At 48.2% G+C, this 22,281-nt stretch overlaps 1 long non-coding RNA gene across 1 annotated transcript; it reads right to left on the bottom strand.

Moving 5' to 3' along the window:
- Positions 1 to 479: 479 nt before the first annotated feature.
- Positions 480 to 13,198, bottom strand: LOC129527768 (uncharacterized). The gene is made up of 3 exons (XR_010131507.1): positions 12,956 to 13,198; positions 7,670 to 7,836; positions 480 to 6,806 (listed from the first exon to the last, which is right to left on the bottom strand). It is a non-coding gene; the product is annotated as an uncharacterized lncRNA (long non-coding RNA).
- Positions 13,199 to 22,281: the final 9,083 nt, after the last annotated feature.

Consider the following 22,281-nt stretch of genomic DNA (forward strand, 5'->3'; position numbering starts at 1 on the left):
GCAACCCAAAATGCTGGGATTACAGACATGAGCCACAGTGCCCATCCTATTTATTTACTTATTTATTTATTTAATAAAGAAAAGGTCTCAATATGTTGCCCAGGCTGGTCAACTCCTGGACTCAAATGATTCTCCAAACTTGGCCTCTCAAAATGTTGGGATTACAAGTATGAGCCACCATGCCTGGCCTAAAAATAGTATTATATTTTTGCATTATATAATTTTCAATTAAGTAATATGAATATTCTGTACAGGAAATATGCCCTTAATTACATAGGAATAAACATTTGTTACACTGAGAAAAATCTAATAGAGCTAAAAATAAAAATTAATTTGGAGAGGTCATTAGATACTCATACATTCTTATGTTTATATATTCTTTCATATATTCATATATTCTTTTAACAGTATCAATTGTTTGGAGTTATGTGTACAAAACCATGACCTACATTTAATACAAATAATACCAAGCACTTACAATTCAAGGCATATTATATACAAAGCTTTAACTTCTCATCTTCAGATTTTGTTTTTTTTCTTTCTGTTTTGGCAGATACTATGAACACAACATTCAACTCACAGACACTATGGAGCCCTTACTAAGCATAAAGTACTGTGAAAGGCCAGGGCTAGGACAGAACTGAGACAGGGCCAGGGATAGGACAGAACCGGGGCAGGGTCATGGCCAGAGAAAAACCAGGGGCAGGGTCACAGCCAGGGACATAAGAGGACCAAGGCCAGGGCCAGAAGTAGGGCAGAACCAGGGCCAGGGCAGGGACATGGCAGGGCCAGGGCCATGGCAGGATCAGGGCCAGCAGAAGGCCAGGGCAGTGCTAGGGTAGCACAGGGCCAAGGCAGGGCAGGGTCAGTGTAGAGCAAGGAACGGGCCAGGGTGTGGCAGGGCAGGGACAGGGAGGTCCAGGGCCAGAGTCAGGTCCAGGACATGGACAGGGCAGGGCCAGAAACATGGCAGGACCAGAAAGGGGAAAGGGCAAGGGCAAGGCCAGAGAAGGACCACAGTAAAAACATGGCCAGGGAGGGTCCAGGGCAAGGGCAAGGCCAGGGCAGAACCAGAGCCAGGGCAGGCCAAAGGCAGGGCCAGGTCAGCGCAAGGCCAGGGTAGGGCAGGGTCAGTGTAGGGTGAGGGTAGGGCCAGGGTAAGTTCAGGGCCAGGGCAAGTTCAGGGCCAGGGCAGGACTAAGATAGCACAGGGCCAAAGCCAAGGCCCTGTACTAAGATAGCACAGGGCCAGGGCCAAGCATGGCCAGTGTGGGGCCTGGGGATTGTCAGGGCCAGGGCCAGGGTCAAGGCTGAGCCAGGAACAGGGCCAGAGCAAGGGCAGGGCCAGGGAGAAGGCAGAACCAGAGAGGATCCAGAGAAAGGGCAGGGCCAGGGCAGAACCAGGACCAGGATAAGGCAAAGCCAAGCCCAGGGCAGGGCAAGGCCAGGGCAGGGCAAGACCAGGGAAGGGCAAGGCCAGGGTAGAAATGGCCAGTGTACGGACAGGCCAGGGTAGGAAAAGGCCACAGTAGGGCCAAGGCCAAGGTGGGGCAGGGCTAGGGTAGCACAGGTCATGGCCAAAAACAGGGCAGGGCCATAGCAGTGGCAGGACTAGCAACAGGGCCAGGGTAAGCGCTGGACCAGAGCATGGTGGGGACAATACAGGGCCAGGACAGATGATGGCAAGGCAGGTCCAGGGTCATTTCATGGACTCGGTAGGCCTGGGGTCAGGCCAGGGCAGGGAAAGGGCAAGGCCAGGGAGAAGGCAGGGCCAGGGCCAAGGCACTGCCAGGGCAGGGCAGGACCAGTGCAGGGTGAGGGAAAGACCAGGGCATGGAAGGGCAGGGCAGGACCAAGGAAGGGCCAGGAGAGTGCCACGGCAGGGTCAAGGCCAGAACAAGGGTACGGCTGGGGTCAGAAATATGGTAGGGCAAGGGCTGGGCCCAGGCTGGGACATGCAGGGCAGAGCATGGCCTGTGCAAGGCAGGGCCAGAGCCAGGCCATAGAGATGGGAGGGCAACACCAAGGCAGAGTCAGGGTAGATCCAGGGCTGAGCAGAGTCAGGGCAGGTCCAGAGTAGAGGCAGAGCTAGGGCCCAAGCAGGGCCATGGCAGCACCAGGGCAGAAGAGGGCAGGGCAATGCAGGACTGGGCCATGGCAGTGCCTGGTCAACTCTGGGGCAGGGCCAGAAGCAGGACAGGGCCAGGGCCAATGCTCAGACCAGGGACAGGGCATGACAGGAAGTGCCAGAGCAGGGCTGGGCCAACGTTGGGACAGGGCAAATCAGACCAGGACACCTCCAAGTCCAGCTCTGGCCCTGCCTTGGCCCTGGCCCCTTCCTGACCTGACCTTGTCCCTGGCCCTGCCCTATCCATGCCCTGTGTGTTTGACCAGTGTTTTATAACCAGAATCCTACAAGAAACTTCAATCAGCTCTTTTTGTGCATTTTTAGTAGAGATGGGGTTTCACAATGTTGCCCAGGCTGGTTCCAAACTCCTGAGCTCAAGCCATTTGCCTGCCTTGGCCTCCCAAAGTGCTGGGATTACAGGAGTAATCTGGCCAAGTATTTAACTTCTTTATGCCTGTTTCCTACATTTGGAAAATGGGGATGCTTTAAGTACCTAGCACATAGAATTATTGTGAGAATCAATGCCTCACATATTTACATATTGATAAAATTGTACTCATAGAACACTACTGGAAGCAAAGATAGTATTAGTTAAAATTTAGTGATTATCTACTGCAAACATTATTACTATTACAAACAACATAGTATAGACATTATTACCACTACTACAGTTATCTTAAAAATCTAAAATAAAAATTTTATGTAATAGCCTAATGTAATCTCTCCTGCTCTGCCCCGGCTCAGCCCTAGTGCCGGCTCTGCCCCTAGTCCTACCACATCACTGGCCCTGACCCTTCCCTGGTCCTGCTGCTGCCCCAGCCCTTCCCATCTTCAGGCCTTACCATGGCCCTACCCTGGTCCTGACCCTGGCCCTACCCCAGAGAAGGGGTATGGCAGAGCCAGGGAAGGGCCGGGGCAAATAAGGGAAAGGACACATCCAAATCCAGGAAAGGGCCAGGGCCATGACAGAGCCAGGGCGAGTCCTTGGCAGGGCCAAGTTCCAGGCCAGGGCCAGGAAAGGGTCATGGCAGGGTCACTGTACAGCCAAGGTCCAGGCCAAAGCCAAGGCAGGGGCAGGGTCAGGCCTGCATAAGGGCAGGACCAGAGCCAGTGATACGGCAGGGCCAGGGCTGTGCCAGGACAGAACAAGAGCAGAGCAGGGCAGGACCAGAGCCAGGCCATAGAGAGAGTAGGGCAAATGCCAAGCCAAGGCCAGGGTAGTGCCAGGGCTGAGGCAAGGTCAGGGAAGGTCCAGGGCTGAGTCAAGGCTGGAACCAAGACAGGGGCAAAGGCCGGGGCAGATCTAGGGCACAAGCAGGGCAGGCTAGGGCAGGGCAATGGCAAGACCAGGCCATGGCAGGGCCAGCCCAGGATAGAACAGAGCACAGGCAGAGCAGGGCCAGGGACACGGCTGGGGCAGGACAAGGACCAGTACCGGGGTCCAGGCCAGGGCAAAGGTATGGCCAGGGCAGAGGTAGGGCCAGAACCAGGGTCTGGGTAGGACCAAGGAGGGTCCATTGCAGGGCCAGGGTTCAGACCAGGGCCAGAACAGGGCTGGGACAGGGCCAGGGCCAGGACCAGGAAAGGGCAATGTCAGGATAAGAGCCATGGCAGGACCAGCAATGGGGCTAGGGCCAGGACAGGGACAGGGACAGGGACAGGGCTAAGGCCAGAATAGCATGCCAGGGTAGAGCCAGGCCAAATTAGGGCCAGGACAGGGTCAGACCAGGGCTGGGACAGGGTATGGCCTTAAGTAGCAAAGGGCCAGGGCCAGGGTCCATGCCAGTGACAGCGCTGGTCCAGGGCAGAGGCAGGGCCATGGCCAGGTCAAGGACAAGGCTGGGGCAGGGCCAAGGTCTGGGTCAGGGTCAGCACAAGACCAGGACAGAGCCAGGAGAGGGACAGGGCCATGGTAGGGCCAAGTTAAATTAGGGACAAGACACCTGCAAATCCAATTCAGGGCCAGGGTCAGGGCAGGGCCAGTTCAGGGCCAGGGCCAAGACAGAGCCAGGGCCAGGGCTGTCAGGGTCATTGGCAGGGCCAGGGCCATGGCAGGAGCAGGGTCAGGAGCAGGGGTCAATGCCAGGCCAATGCCACAGATAGGACCAGGTATGTGCTAGGGCCAGTGTGAGGGCCAAGGTGGGGTCAGGGCAGGGCCAAAGGGAGGGCAGGGCCAGGGCAGGGTGGAGTAGGTCCAGGGTAGCACAGTGTTAAGGTAGGGCATGACCAACCAGGGCAGGTCTACGGCTGGGGCCGGGGCAGGGCCAGGGCCGGGGCAGGGCCAGAGCCAGGGCAGGGCCAAGACAGTGGCAGCTCCAGGGCAGGGCCAGGGTTAGGACCACGGACATGTCCAAGGCCAGTGCCAGGGCAAGGACAAGGGCAGGGGCAGGGCCAGGGTCATCTAAGAACCAGGGACAAAGCCAGGCCCAGAGCAGGGCCAGAACAGGTACCTGGCAGGGCTAGGGTCTGGGGCAGGGCCATGGCAGGGCCAGGGCCACAGCCAGGTCTGTGCTATGGCCAGGTACAACACAGTTCCCAGGTAAGGCTAGGATGAAGGCCAAGGTGGGGCCAGGGCAGGGTCAAAGCCAGGCTAGGGCCAAGGCAGGACCAGGGCCGTCAAGGCAGGGCCAGGAAAGCATAGGGCCAAGGCAGGGCAGGGCCAGGCCAGTGCCAAGACCTGGGCAGGGCCAGGGAACAGCCAGGGGAGGACCAGGGCCTGGGCCTGGGCAGGACCAGGTTTGGGGCAGGAGCAAAACAAGGGCAAGGACAGTGCAGGATCTTGGTACAGCCAGGGTCCAGGACAGTGTCAGGGCAGGGCCAAGGCAGGGTCTGGGCCATGGTAAGACCAGCAACAGGGCTGGCGCTAGGCCAGTGACAGGACCACAGTCAGGGCAAGGGCCAGAGCAGTGCAAGGCCAGGGTAGGGCCAGGCATTTCAGGGTCAGGGCCAGAGGAGAACCAGGGCAAGGTCTCAAGCAGGGAGGGGCCAGGGCCAGGGCCAGGACAGGTCCAGGGCAGGGCCATGACAGGGCCAGGGGCTGTGTTAGGGCAAGGGCAGGGCCAGAGCAAGGTAAGGGTCAGGGCCAAGGCCAGGGTAGGGACAGGGCAAGAAATATGGCAGGACCAGGGGCAATGCCAAGGCCAAGGCTGGGCCAGGGCTGAGCCAGGGCTGAGTCAGGGCAGGGCAGGGCAGGGCATGGTATGGCCAGTAGAGGACAGGACAAGAGCCGGTCCACAGAGAGAGCAGGACTGATGCCAAGAAAGAGCCAGGCTAGTGCCAAGGCTGAGGCAGTGTTAGAACATGTCCAGGGCAGGGCCGGGGCCAGGGCCAGAACTGAGCCAGGGCACAGCCAAGGCAGGGTGGGGCAGGGAAATAGCATGGCCGGGTCAGTACTGGGACAGGGCAGAGCAGGGCAAGGCAATGGTAGGGGCAGGGCAGGGACAGGCCAATGCAGAGCCATGTTACGCCGGGGCCAGGACACCTCCAAGTCCACTTCAGGGCCAGGGCTATGGCAGGACAAAGACCAGGGCCAGGGTCAGGGCCAGGTCTGTGCTAGGGCCAGCTCCAGAACAGGGCCTAGCGAAGACTAGGGTGAGGGCCAAGGTAAGGCCAGGGCAGGGTCAAAGGCAGAGTAGGGCCAGGGCAGGGTGATGACACATCCAGAGCACAGCAGGGCATGGTGATGGCCAGACCAGGGGCAGACCACTGCCAGCTCAGGGCCAGGGAGAGGCCAGTGCAGAGCCAGGAAAGGGTCAGGGCCAGGAACAAGGCAGAGCAGGGCCAGGACCATGGCAGAGTCAGGGCAGGTCCTTGACAGGACCAGGTTCCAGGCCAGGGCCAGGGCAGCAGCAGGGGCAGGGCCTGGATAAGGGCAGGGCCAGGGATATGGCAGGACCAGGGCTAGGGCCAGGGCCAGGCCGTAGTGAGGGCAGGGCAAAAGTCGAGGCAGGGTCTGGGCAGGTCCAGGGAGTGGCCAGCACCAAGCGGGGCCGAGGCACAACCAGTGCAGGGTAAGGCAGGGCAATGGCACCACTGGGCCATGACAGGGCAAGGTCAGTGCCAGGAGAGGGCAGAAAAGGCAGGCCCATGGTAGGGCCAGGGCAGGGATGGGCCAAAGCAAGACCAGGACATGTCCAAGGCCAGGTCAGGGCCAGAACAGGAGTAGGACCATGACCACTGGCAGGGCCAGTGCCATGACATGACCAGGGTCAGGACAAGGGGTAGGGCCAGAGCCAGGGCCAGAGCCAAGGTCAGGCCAGTGCCGGTTCAGGGCAGGGCCAGTGCCAGGGCAAGACCAGGGCAGGGACAGGGTAGCACAGGGCCAAGACAGGGTCAGGATGGGACCAGAGCAGGACACGGCCGAGACAGTCCATGTAACAGTAGGGCAGGTACAGGGCAATGCAGGGCAAAGCCAGGCCCATTGCCAATGCACCAGCCTGCCCTACAAGGCGCCTACCACCTGGCCACTGCTGCAGCCCGTCCATCGCTGTAAGCCTGACCCCCAACCCTGGCTGCAGCCGCCTGCCCTCCTAGCGCGGCCGCTCTCCTACCGCTCTGGCACACTGCAGTCTCTGTCGCTGCCACCCACCCGCAGTGAGGCAAGTCGTGGTGTCGCAGGCTCTAGGTGTCTCCTCCTCCTCCTGGCACGGAGCAGCTGGGTGGGCAAAGCCAGAAAAGCCTAGAGGAAGATGTGAGGGGTGGAAGGGTTAGAGCCTCAACTTGTCATGCTGGCCACTGGGTGGCAGGGGCCAGTTTCAGCAAAGGCACTCACACCCACCCTCCAAAGTCCAGCCTCTCCTTTTGGCCCAAGCTGGCCGGGAACTGGGGTCTGGGGTGGGTGCTGGAGACACCACAGCACCCAGCTCCCCACTCCACAGGAACCATTGGGCCCACCGGGGCTGCACTCCTCGGGGAGCAGGAGAAGCAGAAAAATTCAGACCCAGCCAGCCCTCTGCACCCAGGTGACAATTCCTGTTCCAGACGCCTCCACACACAGGGCCCTGTCCCCCATGGTGTCCCCAGGGGTGCCTGGCAGCCTCTGAGGCACAGACCCACAGTGCACAGGCCCAGGAACCATGGTGGGTGTGGTGGCTCTGCCGTGCTCAGGATTCCCACGCAAACGCTGCGTGCCTGCCACATTCCAGTATGACCAAGAGTGGGTCGCCCTCTGGAGTGTGGGGTCAGGGAGAGGAGAACCACTCCTTCCTTGGATGCCAACTCTGCTGACCACTGCCAGCAGTGCAGCCCCTGATAGCACCGAACTCGCCCCCGCTCCACGGCTAGTCCTGCCCTCAATAGCGCCCCCCACCTCCATCCCCCAATGCCGCTAGTAGCGTATACCTGATAGTGCCCTAACCTGTCCTCCTCCACGGGCATTGCAGCCCCAGAAAGTGCCCATAACCCACCCTCACTGCCATGGGAAGTGCAGCCCTGTACAGTGCTACCAACCAGTACCCCTAATGCAGGCAATGACACCCTGGATAGCACCCCCAACCCACCCCACACTGTGAAAGGTGCAGCCCTGGATAGCCCCTGTCCTACCACTCTCTTCATGCTGCAGTCTCTGTCACCGCCACCACCAACCACAGTGAGGCAAGCCAGTGGGCCACAGGCTCTAGCACCCAGCAGCCAGACATGGAGCAGCTCTCGCCGATGGCCAGCTCCTACCACTCTGACCACACTGCTGTCTCCGTGGCCATCTTCTTTGACTACAAAGGAATAAAACTAGATATCAATAAGAAGAGTAATTTTGGAAACAATACAATCGCATGGAAGTTAAACACTACCCTCCTGAATAAATGACTAGCGGGTCAATGAAGATACTAAGACAGAAATTCAAAAATTTCATGAAACAAGGGGTAACGACAACACAGGATACCAAAACTTGTGATGCAGAAAGCAATACAAAGGCAGAGATTTACAGCTATAAGTGCCTACCATCCAAACAAAAGAAAAACTTCAAACAAACAATACATCTTAAATAACCAGTAAAATAACAACAAACTAAACCAAAAATAAGAAAAATAAATAAGATCGTAGCAGAAATAAAATTGAAAGGAAAAACACACAAGATGAAATGAAAAGTTGGTTTTCTGGAAAGCAAAACAAAATGGACAAACTTTTAACCAGGCTAACTAAGAAAAAAGAGACAAGATTCAAATAAATAAAATCAACAGATTAAAAAAGGGAGACATTACAACTAATACTTCAGAAATTCAAAGGATCATAACTGGCTATTATATGCCAATAAATTGGAAAGCCTAGTAGAAATTGGCAAATTCCTAGATGCATACAACCTACTTAGGTTGAACAATGAAAACATCCAAGACCAGAACAGATTGGTAACAAGTAATGAGATTGAAGCCATCAGAAAAAGTCTCCCAGTAAAGAAAAGCCCAGGAACTGATGTCTTCACTGCTGATGGCTTCACACCAAACAATTTAATGACCTAGTACAAATCCTACTCAAACTATTTTGAAAAACAGGAGGGAATACTTCCAAACTTATTCTATGAGACCATTATTACTGTGATACCAAAATCAGACAAAGGCATCAAAGAAGGAAACTACAGGCCAGTATCTCTAATATTGATGCAAAAATTCTCAACGAAATACCAGTGAATCAAATTCAGTAAAACATTAAAAAGATAATTCATCATGATCAAGTGGGATGTATCCCTGGGATGCAAGGGTCACTCAACATACAATGTGATACATCATATCAACCAAATAAACGACAAAAACAGTATGATCATGTCAACTGAAACTGAAAAAGCATTTGATGAAATTCAACATCCCTTCATGCTATTAATCCTCAAATAAACGGGTACAGAAGAAACATACCACAACATAATAAAAACTACAGGAAAGACACCCACAGCTAGAATCATATGGAGAGAGGTCCAGGCTGCAGTGACCTGTGATCCCACCACTGCACTCCAGCCTGGGCAACAGAGTGAAAGCCTGTCTCAAAAAAAAAAAAATACATAAAAAGAGGTATGAGCCTCTTTTACAGGTGCAGTGACTCACATCTGTAATGCTAACACTTTCTGGGAGGCTGAGGTGAGAGGATCTCTTGAGGCCAGGAGTTCAAGATCAGCCTGGGCAAAATAGCAAGACCCTTTATCTACAAAAAATTTTTAAATATTTGCCAGGTGTGGTGGCACGTGCCTGTAGTCTTAAACAATTATCATATGACCCAGATAGTGTATTCCTTAGGGATATACCCAAGGGAAATGAAAATACACATCCACACTAAAATTTGTACACAAATGTTCACAGCAGCATTGTGCATAATAGCCAAAAATTGGGGAAAAAACTCAAGTGCCTATCAACAGAGGAACTGATAAAATATGGTATAGCCATTCAAAAGATTACTCAGCATTAAAAAAGAATGAAGTGTTGATACACGCTACAGCATGGATAAACCTTGAAAACACTGTGCCAAGTGAAAGAAGTCAATCACAAAAGACCATATGTAGTAAGATTTCATTCTGTGAAACCTCCAGAACAGCTAAACTCAGAGACAGAAAGTAAGCTAGTTATTGCCAGGGACTAGGGGAAAAGGGAATAAGGATGATTGCTAATGGGTATGGGATTTCTTGTGGACTGATGAAAATGGTCTGAAAGTATCTAGATACCTGTCCTGTTTGTGCGATTCTGTGAACATACTATAAACCACAAAATTCTGCACTCAAGGGGTTGATTTCATGGTAGGTGAATTTATCTCATTTATCTTTATCTCAATAAAGCTTTTTAAAGACACTTTAAAAAGACATATCTGTATAAGCTACAAAAATAACACACTGAGAGACTAAAATGCTTAATTTTTCCATTTTTCTTCTTCAGTGCAATCTCAAGTCCAAAAGTCTTTCCTTCCTATATATGCATATTTTGTCCAGTGAAACAAGAAACTCTATTAACTTTTTTATTAGAAATAAAAAAAGCCATGTGTGCTGGCTCACAGCTGTGCTTCCAGCTATTCAGAAGGCTGAGGAAGAAGGATCACTTGAGGCCAAGACTGGGAGTTCAAGACCAGCTGAGGCAACATAGCTAGATCCTGTCTTTAAAAATATTTTTTAGGCCAGGCACGGGGGCTCACACCTGTAATCCCAGCACTTTGGGAGGCCAAGGAGGGCAGATCATTTGAGATCAGGAGTTCAAAACCAGCCTGGACAACATGGTGAAACCCCATCTCTACTAAAAATATAAAAATTAGCCAGGTGTAGTGGCGGGCACCTGTAGTTCCAGCTACTTGGGAGGCTGAGGAAGGAGAATTGCTTGAGCCGGGAGGGTGGAGGCTGCAGTGAGGCCAAGATCATTCCACTGCACTCCAGCCTGGGTGACAGAGCAAGACTCCGTCTCAGGAAAAAAAATAAATAAATAAAATAAAACATATATATATACATATTTATGTGTATATGTATATATATATATTTTAGGTTAAAACCCTACTGAAATGAAACTAATAAAATAAAATTCAACTTAATTAAAAAATAGTTCCTGAAATATTAATTTTCAAACAATTCTATTTTAGCTTTGACTCTGAACAAAATATAAACGTCAATTTCAAAATATCACAAAGACTGGCTGGGGGCAGTGGCTCATGCCTGTAATTCCAGCACTTTGGGAGGACGAGGCAGGTGGATCACTAGAGGCCAGGAGTTCCAGAGCAGCCTGGCCAACATAGGGAAACCCAGTCTCTACTAAAAAAATACAACAAAAATTACCTGGGTCTAGTAACCCCAGCTACTCAGGAGGCTGAGGCATTAGAATCGCTGGAATCTGGGAGGTGGAGGTTGCAGTGAGTGGAGATCATGCCACAGCACTCCAACCTGGGCGACAGACTGAGAGTCTGTCTCAAAAAAATAAAAATAAGGCCAGGTGCTGTGGCTCACATCTGTAATCCCAGCACTTTGGGAGGCCAAGGTGGGCAGATCACTTGAGGTCAAGGAGTTTGGGACCAGCCTGGGCAACACAGTGAAACCTCCTCTCTACTAAAAATACATAAATTAGCTGGGCGTGGTGGCACACACTTGTAATGCCAGCTACACCAGAGGCTGAGGCAGGGGAATCGTTTGAATTTGGGAGGTGGAGCTTGTAGTGACCTGAGATTGTGCTACTGCACTCCAGCCTGGATGACAGAGTGAGACCCCATCTCAAAAAAAAAGAAAAAAAAAAAGAAAATTTAAATTTAAAATTTAAAAAAGTCACAAAGACTACAAATACTCAGGTTTAAGCAAATTCCCACTTTTCTTGAACTAACAGTAATTCATATTTGCTTTGTCAAAAATGTAGATATTTACCTGCCTCAATGGAATGAAATCCTAAAAGCCTAGTGTTCTCAAATGATGAAGACAAAGAAACATGCATATTTTAATTTAGAATTTTGATTCAGAATTCATTTTAACCTAGCTGGAGTATACATAATCATTTATGTATTTATTTACTTATTTAAGAGACTGGGTTTCGCTGTGTTATCCAGGATGGAATGCAGTGGCACAACCCTGGCTCACTGCAACTTGTACTTCCTGAGCTCAAGCGATCCTCCCACCTCAGCCTCCAGAGTAGCTGGGACTGCAAGTGCACGTTACCACACCCAGCTAATTTTTGCGGAGACGAGCCTCGCTATGTTTCCCACACTGGTCTCTAACTCCTTGGCTCACTACAGCCTCAAGCCCCTGGGCTCAAGCAATCTGCCTCCCAAAGTGCTGAGATTACAGGAGTGAGCCACCACAACCGGCCTAGTCGATAGTGTATACTAAGCAACATATACCCTGCTTTTGCCTAGAACATACTGAAAACATGGCATTAAAAACAATCACAAAAGTTGGGAGCTGAGAAAAATATACTGTAAAACAAATCTGACAGATATTAATCTCAAGAAGCTCCCGAAAATGTCTCAAGAACTCCTATGCTGCACTCTCCCTAATAATTTAGACTTTCTACAGATATTTTCTGATCATCTACCGTGTGCCCGGCACCATGCCAGGTACCAAGATGCCATGGTGAGGTATACACAACACCGGCTCCTGCTTGCAGGAAGCCTACTCTCTAAAACAGCGCTTGCCAAGCTCGACTGATCACAACTTGGGAGCTTGTTTAAGTTCCAAATCGGCTTCCCTGCTTAGGTGAGCCACCATCCGTGGCATTTTTATCAGGTGCTCCCAATGATTCCTACGCTCTAACGGGTTTGGGAGCAAAGGGTGGGGGTAAGCTCGAGAGCCCAGACCCATCCCGTCCAGCGGGAGCCTCACCTCTAAAGTCCATGTCGCTCAGCATCCTTCCCCCTGACTAGTGGCCCAAACACAGCACGAAGCTGAGGTGGGTGGAACGCTTTCCAAAACGGCGCTCTGTGATGAGCCACCGACAGACTTGCTCGCCTCCGGGAACGAAGAGCTCACTCCTCACAAACCCCACCAGGGAAAGGTAGCACCTGAGCCTCCCGGGCTGTGCGGACACCTGTCTCCCCGCGGGTGCCGCCTACTGCTCCGGTGGACTCCAGTCCCCAGGTTCCGCCCCACGGGGACTGGGGGGAGGGGGGAGGCGCCGCGCGCATTAGGCGCTGACAGTATACCGACCCCCCTCCGGTGTGCGCAGGCCAACACCCATACACACCCTCACACACCCGCACACACTCCCGTGGAAACTGAGGCAGGCAGGCGGCGGACCAGGTCCCGCCGCCTGACGGCTAGCGGCTGGGATGGAACCCGGACTGCGAGACGCCTTCCGCCTCACAGGCACTCCTCAGCCGCTGAGGCCCGGCCCGGCTCCCACCGCCGGAGTTTCACAAAGAAAGTCTCCCGGCCCGAGCCCCTCACGCACTCACCGGCGCCGACGCCCGCGGCGACTGGGGCTCCCACCTCCTTCAGCTCCTTGCGGGGGTCGGCCCTTGGGTCGGCTTGGGCGCCCGCAGCGGCGACTGCTCCACATCCACCGGGTCCGGGCCGCGTCCTCCTCGAGCTAAGGGTCCCGCCAGCTAGGCGCGCGCGCCAGTTCCGCGCGCTATGTTCCCGCCGTGCTGCTCGCCGCCGAGGCGACCCTCACTGCCCCCCAGCCGCGCGCGCCCCCGCGGGCCCACACACGAACTGCGCACGCGCGCGTTCGCCGCGCCCCCCTCCCCTCCCTCCCCGCGCGCCCCGCCTCGCGCCCTCTGGAGCTGGCCGCTGTTCCCAGTGTCTCGCCCACCCCCGCCGGGCCCGTCCGACTCCGCGGGTGAGCGCGTGGTTCCCGGCTCCGCACCGCCGCCTGCCTCTCTGCAGACCACCCCGGACCCGACCCCTCGGCCACTTCCCCACGCTGCCCCTTTCGCTTCCCCCACCACGCGGGGCCTAGGACGAGGGTCTGGGCCAAGAGGAACTTCCCTGCAAGAAGTGCCGAGCTAAGGACGCTACTAAGGGGGCGGGATCGCCACCGTGGAGGTGTGCAAGCAGGTGCCTGCGTCCCGGAGACAGCCAGACTCAACGGAGAAGCTGAGTTGAAGTCCCACATCTCCACTAACCCTTGCATGTTAGGGTCAGGGCTTCGGGACTTGTTTCTCCTAAATCTTTTTTTTTTTTTTTTTTTTTTGAGACAGTCTCGCTCTGTCACCGAGGCTGGAGTGCTGTGGCGCGATCTCGGCTCACTGCAAGCTCCACCTCCCGGGTTCACGCCATTCTCCTGCCTCAGCCTCCCGAGCAGCTGAGACTATAGGCGCCCGCCACCACCTGCTGATTTTTGTATTTTTAGTAGAGGTGGGGTTTCACCGTGTTAGCCAGGATGGTCTCCATCTCCTGACCTCGTGGGTGTTCTCAACCCTTTGTCAAGTGATGCATTCAAAGGATGTCTCATAGCTCAGTTCCCTTCTTCTGGGAACTGTCTTTTGTTATTTTATTTTGTTTATTTGTTTATTTTGAGATAGAGTCTTGCTCTTGTCACCCAGCCTGGAGTGCGGTGGCACAATCTCCGCTCACTACGACCTCTGCCTGCTGGGTTCAAGCAACTCTTCTGCCTCAGCCTCCCAAGTAGCTGGGATTACAGGCGCCTGCCACCATGCCCGGCTAATTTTTGTATTTGTAGTAGAGATGAGGTTTTGCCCTGTTGGCCAGGCTGGTCTCAAACTCCTGACCTCAGGTAATCCTAGTATGAGAACGAGGTGCGGGGTCGAGGAGAAAAGCAGCCTAGTGCTTACACCTGTAGAGGTGTAAGCAAAGATGTGGAACCAACTCAAGTGTCCATCAATGATAGACTGGATGAAAAAATGTGGCATATGTACACCATGAACTACTATGCAGCCATAAAAAAGAATGATTTCAGGTCCTTTGCAGGGACATGGATGAAGCTGGAAGCCATCATCCTCAGCAAACTAACACAGGAACAGAAAACCAAACACCACATGTTCTCACTCATAAGTGGGAGTTGAACAATGAGAACACATGGATACAAGGAGGGGAACATGACACACTGGGATGTGTCGGGGAGAAAAAGCATTAGGAAAGGGGAGGGAGAGCATTAGGACAAATACCTAATGCACGAGGTGCTTCAAACCTAGATGACAGATTGATAGGTGCAGCAAACCACCATGGCACATGTATACTTATGTAAGAAACCTACATGTTCAGCACATGTATCCCAGAACTTAAAGTAAAATTTAAAATAGAAATAAATAGTAATCAAAAATAAAAAAAGAAGTACATACTTCATATTTTCTTAACAAAAATGAAACAATATAGGAAAATCTACACTAATATATTTGAAACAGCTTTGCTTATAATATTCATAAAATGGAAACAAATTTAAAGTACATCAACAGGAGAATAAATCAAAATATTCTCATTTATTTACTTAATGGACTGACTCAGATATAAAATCTTTCTCCTTCCTCTCTCTCTCTCCATACGTACATGAAAACTTTGAGGTTTCACATCAGAGTCAGTCTACGAACTGAATAAATGACAATATGTTGATCTAATTTTATACATTAAATAGTATGAATTAATCTCAAAAATATCAAAGCCCCTTTCGAAAAAAAGGTCTATAATGTTTGATTCCATTTATATAAAGTTCAAAACAGAAAAAAAATGGATCTGTAGTGTCAGAAATCAAAACATTTCCCCTTGCAGGAGTTGACCGCAAGAACAGGGAAAACCCGCGACGTGGGGATGGACTTGCTCTTCAGCTACCTTAGGTATTGAGAACAAGGGTATTCACATTTGCCAGAAACTCTCTAGTGATACATTTCAGATCTATGCATATTTTATTATATGTAAATTTTATCTCATAAAAACAAAAAATAAAAAACTATAGAATAGTTTAAAATTCAGTAAATAATAAAATTAATATTAAAACCCTATCCAACATATGAACATTATTATATGAATTAATATAATGCATTCAAGTATATGTACTAAAATTAAATCCCAGAAATCAAAAAGACAAAGGTAACATCTTAAACTTAATAATTAATATGCATGCATTTCATAGAGAAGAAAAAAGTCAAGACATGAGGAACATATATTCCTTTTTTCCAATGAAATGTAATTAAATTATTTATACAATATTTTAACCTGTGTCATTAGTATAAATTACTAATATTTTGTGTGATATTACAACTGATAACAACTTTTAAAGAAAAAAAAAGATGCTTGAGAGCACGTGAACTAAATTGAATGTATTCTCAAAGTTGGTCCAACTATTACACTTCAAAGTTCTAATAATACCCTGGTTTGAGTGGGACTTTGAAAAAATTAATTTTAAGAGATAAATTTAAAAAATAAACTGATAATCTGTAATAAAGAGAAATCAGCATTCCATATCAGAGAAAAATGAAAATTTGCAATACATGTAAAGTCCTGAGAAGAAACCTTGAAGCACGGAAAGGGTCTCATGTATAGTAGGTTGTAATACGTCTATTGTTAAAATTATCACCTTTATGTTGTTTTGAAAAATTAAAGCTAAGCATAATGAAATTAATGTTTTTGTGCTCATCTGGTATAACAGCATGTTGAGAAAATGGAAGAGCCCTGTAACCCTGAGGAGGTGGCTTAATCCAAGGAGAGGCATCAGATTTAAAAATATATAATTAAAATTTCATTGAAAATTGAGAAATTTTGGTTGTATCTATTTATGGGGCACAAAGCTATGTTATGGTTTGTGAATGCAATATGGAATAATTGAATCGAGTTAATTCACATATATATTACCTCAAATCGTCAAATCCTTATCTTTTTTGTGACAAGGACATTTGTAATTTTTTCTTGACTATTTTAAAATGACGAATACACTATGTTAAAGCTTAGAAATAGACATCCATTTATGTAAACTATAGAGAATTGTTGAAATCAATTATAGATTCCTCTAATTTATATTTAGCTCATCATTAAGTTTAATTCTTTAGAAAATATTTTAGAATTATTTTGTTATAATGTTAAATATAAATGACTACACATGTATGTATAGGCTTGTGTATTTACACATATGTCTGCAGATGTAAATTAATGTCCCCATAGGTATGTAGTTGCTGGTATGGACAGACATTAATAAAACTAGGCCGGGCGTGGTGGCTCATGCCTGTAATCCCAGCACTTTGGGAGGCCGAGGTGTGCAGATCACGAAGTCAGGAAATCGAGACCACACTGGCCAACATGGTGAAACCCCGTCGATACTAAAAATACAAAAATTAGCCAGGCATGATGGCGCGCACCTGTAATCCCAGCTTCTCGGGAGGCTGAGGCAGGAGAATTGCTTGAACCTGGGAGGTGGAAGACATTGCAGTGAGCTGAGATCGTGCCACTGCACTCTCCAGCCTGGCAACAGAGCAAGACTCCGTCTCAGAAAATATTTATAATATGAGCATGATTATATTGCCAAATATAAAATAAAATATCATAATGGCAACAATCAATTTTACCTGTCACCTTGACTAGACCGTAGTCTCATCTATTCAATCACACACTAGCCTAGGTGTTGCTCCCGTGGCATAATACAGGTGTTAGTGGAGCCTGCCATTATTTTTTCCTAAGTCATGAAGAGTGTTCTAGATAATCTAGTTGGGACTGATTCAAAGACAGCATAACAGAAGACGATGGGGCTCCGTGGTGGACGGCAGATGCAGATCTTCCCAGGAATTCCAGCCTGTCTTTCCCGAAGGCCAGTAGTATTGACCTTAAACTGCCTAGCCAGATTCTACAATTATTTTTACCCAGAGCTCACAGCACAATGGAGTGCCCATCCCCAGCTCTTCTCAAAGTCACAGGTGAGAGTCCAAACTCAGATAGTGTGAGAAGCACAAGATCAGCTCTACATCAATATCCCATTGGAGAAAACTAGTATTATTCCCTTCATGGCTAATGTCCACTACATTTTCCAAATGCCTCCATGCACAGAAGACAACAGGAGTGTCCAGACAATGGTGAGTGAGAAAGTCCCCTCAGCCTACCCAGGTCCTGCAGACCCAAGCCCTGGAATTTTGACTACAGAAAACACAGCATAGTTGGGTGGAGAGACCAGTGTGTGCTCATTTTTAATGTAATCAAGTTACAGAAGATTAGATACATAGTTTCAATGGGTCCATAAACATGATTCATATAAACATGCTCATTTACTAGAACAGAAGGTTGAGAGGTCCCAGAAGTACTTATACCACATTAACAACACACATACCCATTATCACAATATTTTATTTTAACACTATCCTTTAAAATCAGAAACAAGCAATCTTTATATAAATGGCTAATTCTATGTATGAAAAAGGTGATAAAGAAACAAGCTTAGAATCTATTTTAATATCAGGAAAACAGGGAAGTGTTCAAAAACAAAAGGATCAGCTTTGCTGTAAGGATGCAGGATCCAAACTAAATGAGCTCCCAGCACCTAATAAAGCTGTGGAGATTTGAACAAGAAAATGAATACTGTAGCATGGATCTTCTTCAGAGTATGAAACAGACATCCATAAACCAATATGGATGTTAATAGATGATTAAACAAAGAAACGATGGGAAGAAGAACACGTCTTCTTATAGAAGTATTCCAAATATCTCAGGCAGATATTCCTCCAATCAATAGGTGAAGGCTAAACACTCATGAGCTGATTGTGTCCTGAGATTAGAGACATGGAATAAATAATCACTATTAGTGTATTTTATAATGAGACTTCAGATATAATGCCAAATACATGATCTATGAATGAATTTTTTTTATGTTTTTTGTCTAAATTTGTGCACACACACACACACACACACACATATTTTTTGAAATACCCACTGATAAGAGAGAAAAAGGCAACCACAGACTGGGAGAAAATACTTCCAAGTCATATATTTGTTAAATCAATTCTTTCAATTTGTTAAATGACTTTTATAATCAATATGCAAGTAAACTTACAACTAATGAAAAGAAAACAATGGAGATAAAAATGAACCAAATATCAGGAAAGGCATCTCAGCAAAAATTATACAAAAATTGTTTAATATAAATTTTTTAATTTGGGACATGTGCATTTAAATAAATATTAGATGCCATTACTCACCTATCGGCATGGCTAAAACTCACAATACTCATGATGATAAATGGTAACATGAATGTGGAAAAACAAGAAATGGCATGCATTGATGGTGGGAATTCAAAACGTTACATGCACAAAATGAGATTTTTTGGCATTTTTTAAATAGAGATAAAAGTAGAGTTAAAATGTGAACTTGTGCTTGTGTTCCGAAGTATTTACAACGTTGATTCAGAAATTGATGTTTACAAAGATTGATTCAGAGGAAGTTCTGTATCAGATTTGTTAATGTGATTCATTCTACAATCCCTGAAATTTGCTTGCAGAATAAATGTTGTATGAAAAATATCTCAAATAACTAAAATCCTGTCCACTCAAGCCCTTGTCCAGGGGCCCATCGCACCCAGTGCAAGTAGCAGTAGGTGAAGGTGTATCCAGAAGCCTTGCAGGAGACCTTCACTGAGGCCCCAGGCTTCTTCACCTCAGCCCCAGACTGCACCAGCTGCACCAGGAAGTGGGCACCTGTGGGGAGGACACAGGATGGATGAAAGCCCCCTTGACTGGACTCAATCCCCTCCTCAGTACTGGGACCTGGGAACCCCTTACCTGTGGCTGCTGCCACCAAGAAGAGGATCTTGCAGGTCCAGCCCATGGTGAGATGTGCTCTCAGGGGATTCTCTCAGGTGATTCTCTCAGGGCACAGAACATATTTACCTCAGTGGATATCAGTATATTTGCATATTCATAAGACAAAGCCTTTCTTAACTCAAAGCCCAATCCGTGATAAGAAAGGGAAGATAAATGACACATCAGCCCTACAAGAGTGAGATGAAGATGGTCGAAGTCCTAATCCTGCTTGAGGAAATGCATGCCCTGCTCCATTTACAAACATTTGTGGAAAGACATCCTTTCACTGAAGAATAAGCCCATATAGAACAGGCTCCTCACTGTAAGCCTATATTGGATTAGCATAGAGACCACCTGGATCATTTTTGGAACCATCACTCTCCATCACACTGAGCAGGTGCCTTGGTCTTTTCCTGGACCCATCAGGCACCAGCACAGCTCATTGGTGACTCTGAGAAAGTGACGCTTATGTCCCACATGAGTGTCCAGGAGGGACCTCTGAGATCTACTGGGTGCTCCTGAGACACTGTCTCCAGCACCTGACTCATGTCCTGATCCCCCAGGATCTTCAATTCTATTGAACACTGTTGGTTTACAGATTTGCCCTGTGATGCATAATTAGAGCTGATTTTCTCATCTCACAGACAATGGGAATCAGAAGAAGATAAAGCAGGAGTTTGGAGTCCATGATGAACTCTCTACTCCCAAAGTAATTGTCAAGGAATTTGTGTTTAGAACAATTTTGGGTTATTTTTGAACTCCGTTTATTAGTATTTTGTCAAGTATTTACATACTTTCAGTTCATATCCACAGACCCTCACCTTTCCATATTGATTTCTGACTCACTTGGTCTGTGCACCTGCCACACTCTCAGATCCACTACTGCCCTGTCACTCACACAATGTAAGCAACATTACTTAACACCGAAATCTGAATTTCTTATTCATAGGAATGAAGTTTCTTCAACTAATCTGTACCCATAGAATGAGTAAAAACATGCCCATCCTTCATATTCTCACTACTAAGATATTATAGTTCTAGAAACCCACTTCAAAAAATAGTTCTCAGTGCCTTAAGTTATATGAATGGTTTTGATGCGATAGAATATTTAAAGCACGTCAGCGACTTTTTGAACAGTTATTTTAGATTGTTTTTTCCTGACAAAGGAAAACCCAGGCGCTGAGAGGAAACTTCCTCCCCAGCTGTGCACCTGCTCCAGGGCTGGAACCTGTGCTTGGTGGCTCCCAAGTGCCCCCTTTCACCCAGGCTCTTGCCTTGCAATGAGGTTTCTGTCGGGGCTCACAGATATTTTCCTTCAGAGTCTCTAGCCCAGCATGAAGTGGCTGTGTCCTGGTTCAGAATTCTCTGCCAGTGACACCATATGCTGCCGACACCATGTCTTTTAACAATTGATTAGCCTCACTAAACTTACTGAGGGATACCCACAGAAAAGATTCTGTGACTCAGAAGGGAGTCCCTTTTCTGAAGCTTCACATTTCCTGAATCAGTGGACGCACAATGAATACAAAAACTTGTAGGATTTGGGGAATGCCTAGTTTCTTCGTTGGGCTCCTGCAGTTGAATGTTGCATCTGAGAATATCTGCAGGTACAGATACAGACCTGTCCGAATAAAGACACCTTTGTATATGCTATTCCAATAACACATATTCTCCTTTCTTACTATTTTCTAGCCTATAAAAGCGCCTCCTACACAGACACTAGGCCTAGGTTTATGGCTTTTTTCTCTTAGCGATCTAAGGCAAACAGAATACGAGTGGAGACTTGGGAAGTGCATGAATTTTTTTCTCAGCTAGGAACCCTGAAAATGCCCCATGATAAAAGAATCTGAGGTCAATGGATTTGCCAAGACCTTGTCTTCAAAAAATTTATGTCAGAGGCTTCAGATTTTCCTACTGTCCTTGTCTTTTTCTCTGCCATTGTCTTTCAGTTTCCTTATGTTCTCCTCCTCAGATAGAGTCTGTGCACTGCCACACTTTCATCTTTAACCCAGATTATACTGGTGAGAAAACAAAGTGTGCATCCTGGAAGTATTATATGTTCTTACAATTGATTCTTAATAATTCAATCATCCTTTTTTTCTCTGGGCTGTGACCTATATGCAGAGTCTCCAGAAATGAAACTGATGCTTTCCCTTTTCTGGCTATAATATTATAGGATTATTTCAGTATCGGCTAATTTTATCCACTTTCATGATAAAGGAAGGCTGCTGGGAGGGTCTGTAATGGAGATGGACTACCTTACCCAATACAGATAAGGTTCTAGATATGTCTTTCCCCTGGATGGTCTATCTGGAGAAATGTACGTGTGTATTTCTCAGAGATTGGGTCTTTGGATGATTTATCCAGGAAAGGATCTATGTCGATTTTCACTCGAAGAACCTGGAGGTTCCTGGAGCAAATAAGCACAAGAGTGTGAGGTGTGGGGCCCCTAAGATCTCTCACCCTCACACTAGTTCAGACATGCCCTTTATGTTTACATAGTTCAGATTTACATATAACATACCACACAGCCAGGCCCATCTAAATTGCCACATGCTCATTTAAACTCATTGGAGCAGCAGCTGAGTGTAATCATCACATTGAACTCAGAGAAACCTGGGTCCAGTACACTGTTTATTGTAGCTCAGAGAAGCATCACTGAGTCCCTTGAGTGGACGTTTCTTCCCTGAAAGAGCTTCACTACCAAGTATACTAAAGAGTCGCTATGGAGCCACTGTGGGGTTGGATTTCTTTCTGTCAGCCTGTCATGCAGGGTGTTTTGAGTGATGCAGACCTTTATACTTAGATGCTAATCATTCCCAGTATTGTTGAAATGGCTGGCCACCCCCAGTCCTGTTTCTCCCCTCCACTCACCTGAATGTCTCCAAAAACCCCATGAACCTAAGGATTCTCTTTTCCATGGATGACTCTGAGGATTCTCAATCTGGTCAGTGCCACAGTCAGAGGCAGCTAATGGAGGATTCTCAGTCCGCTAATATGTTGAGCCCATAATATAGGATACATATCCGAGAGTGGCCAATTCATGTCAG

Source organism: Gorilla gorilla, chromosome 18 (genome assembly GCF_029281585.2).
Source record: "Gorilla gorilla gorilla isolate KB3781 chromosome 18, NHGRI_mGorGor1-v2.1_pri, whole genome shotgun sequence".
Taxonomy (NCBI): domain Eukaryota; kingdom Metazoa; phylum Chordata; class Mammalia; order Primates; family Hominidae; genus Gorilla; species Gorilla gorilla.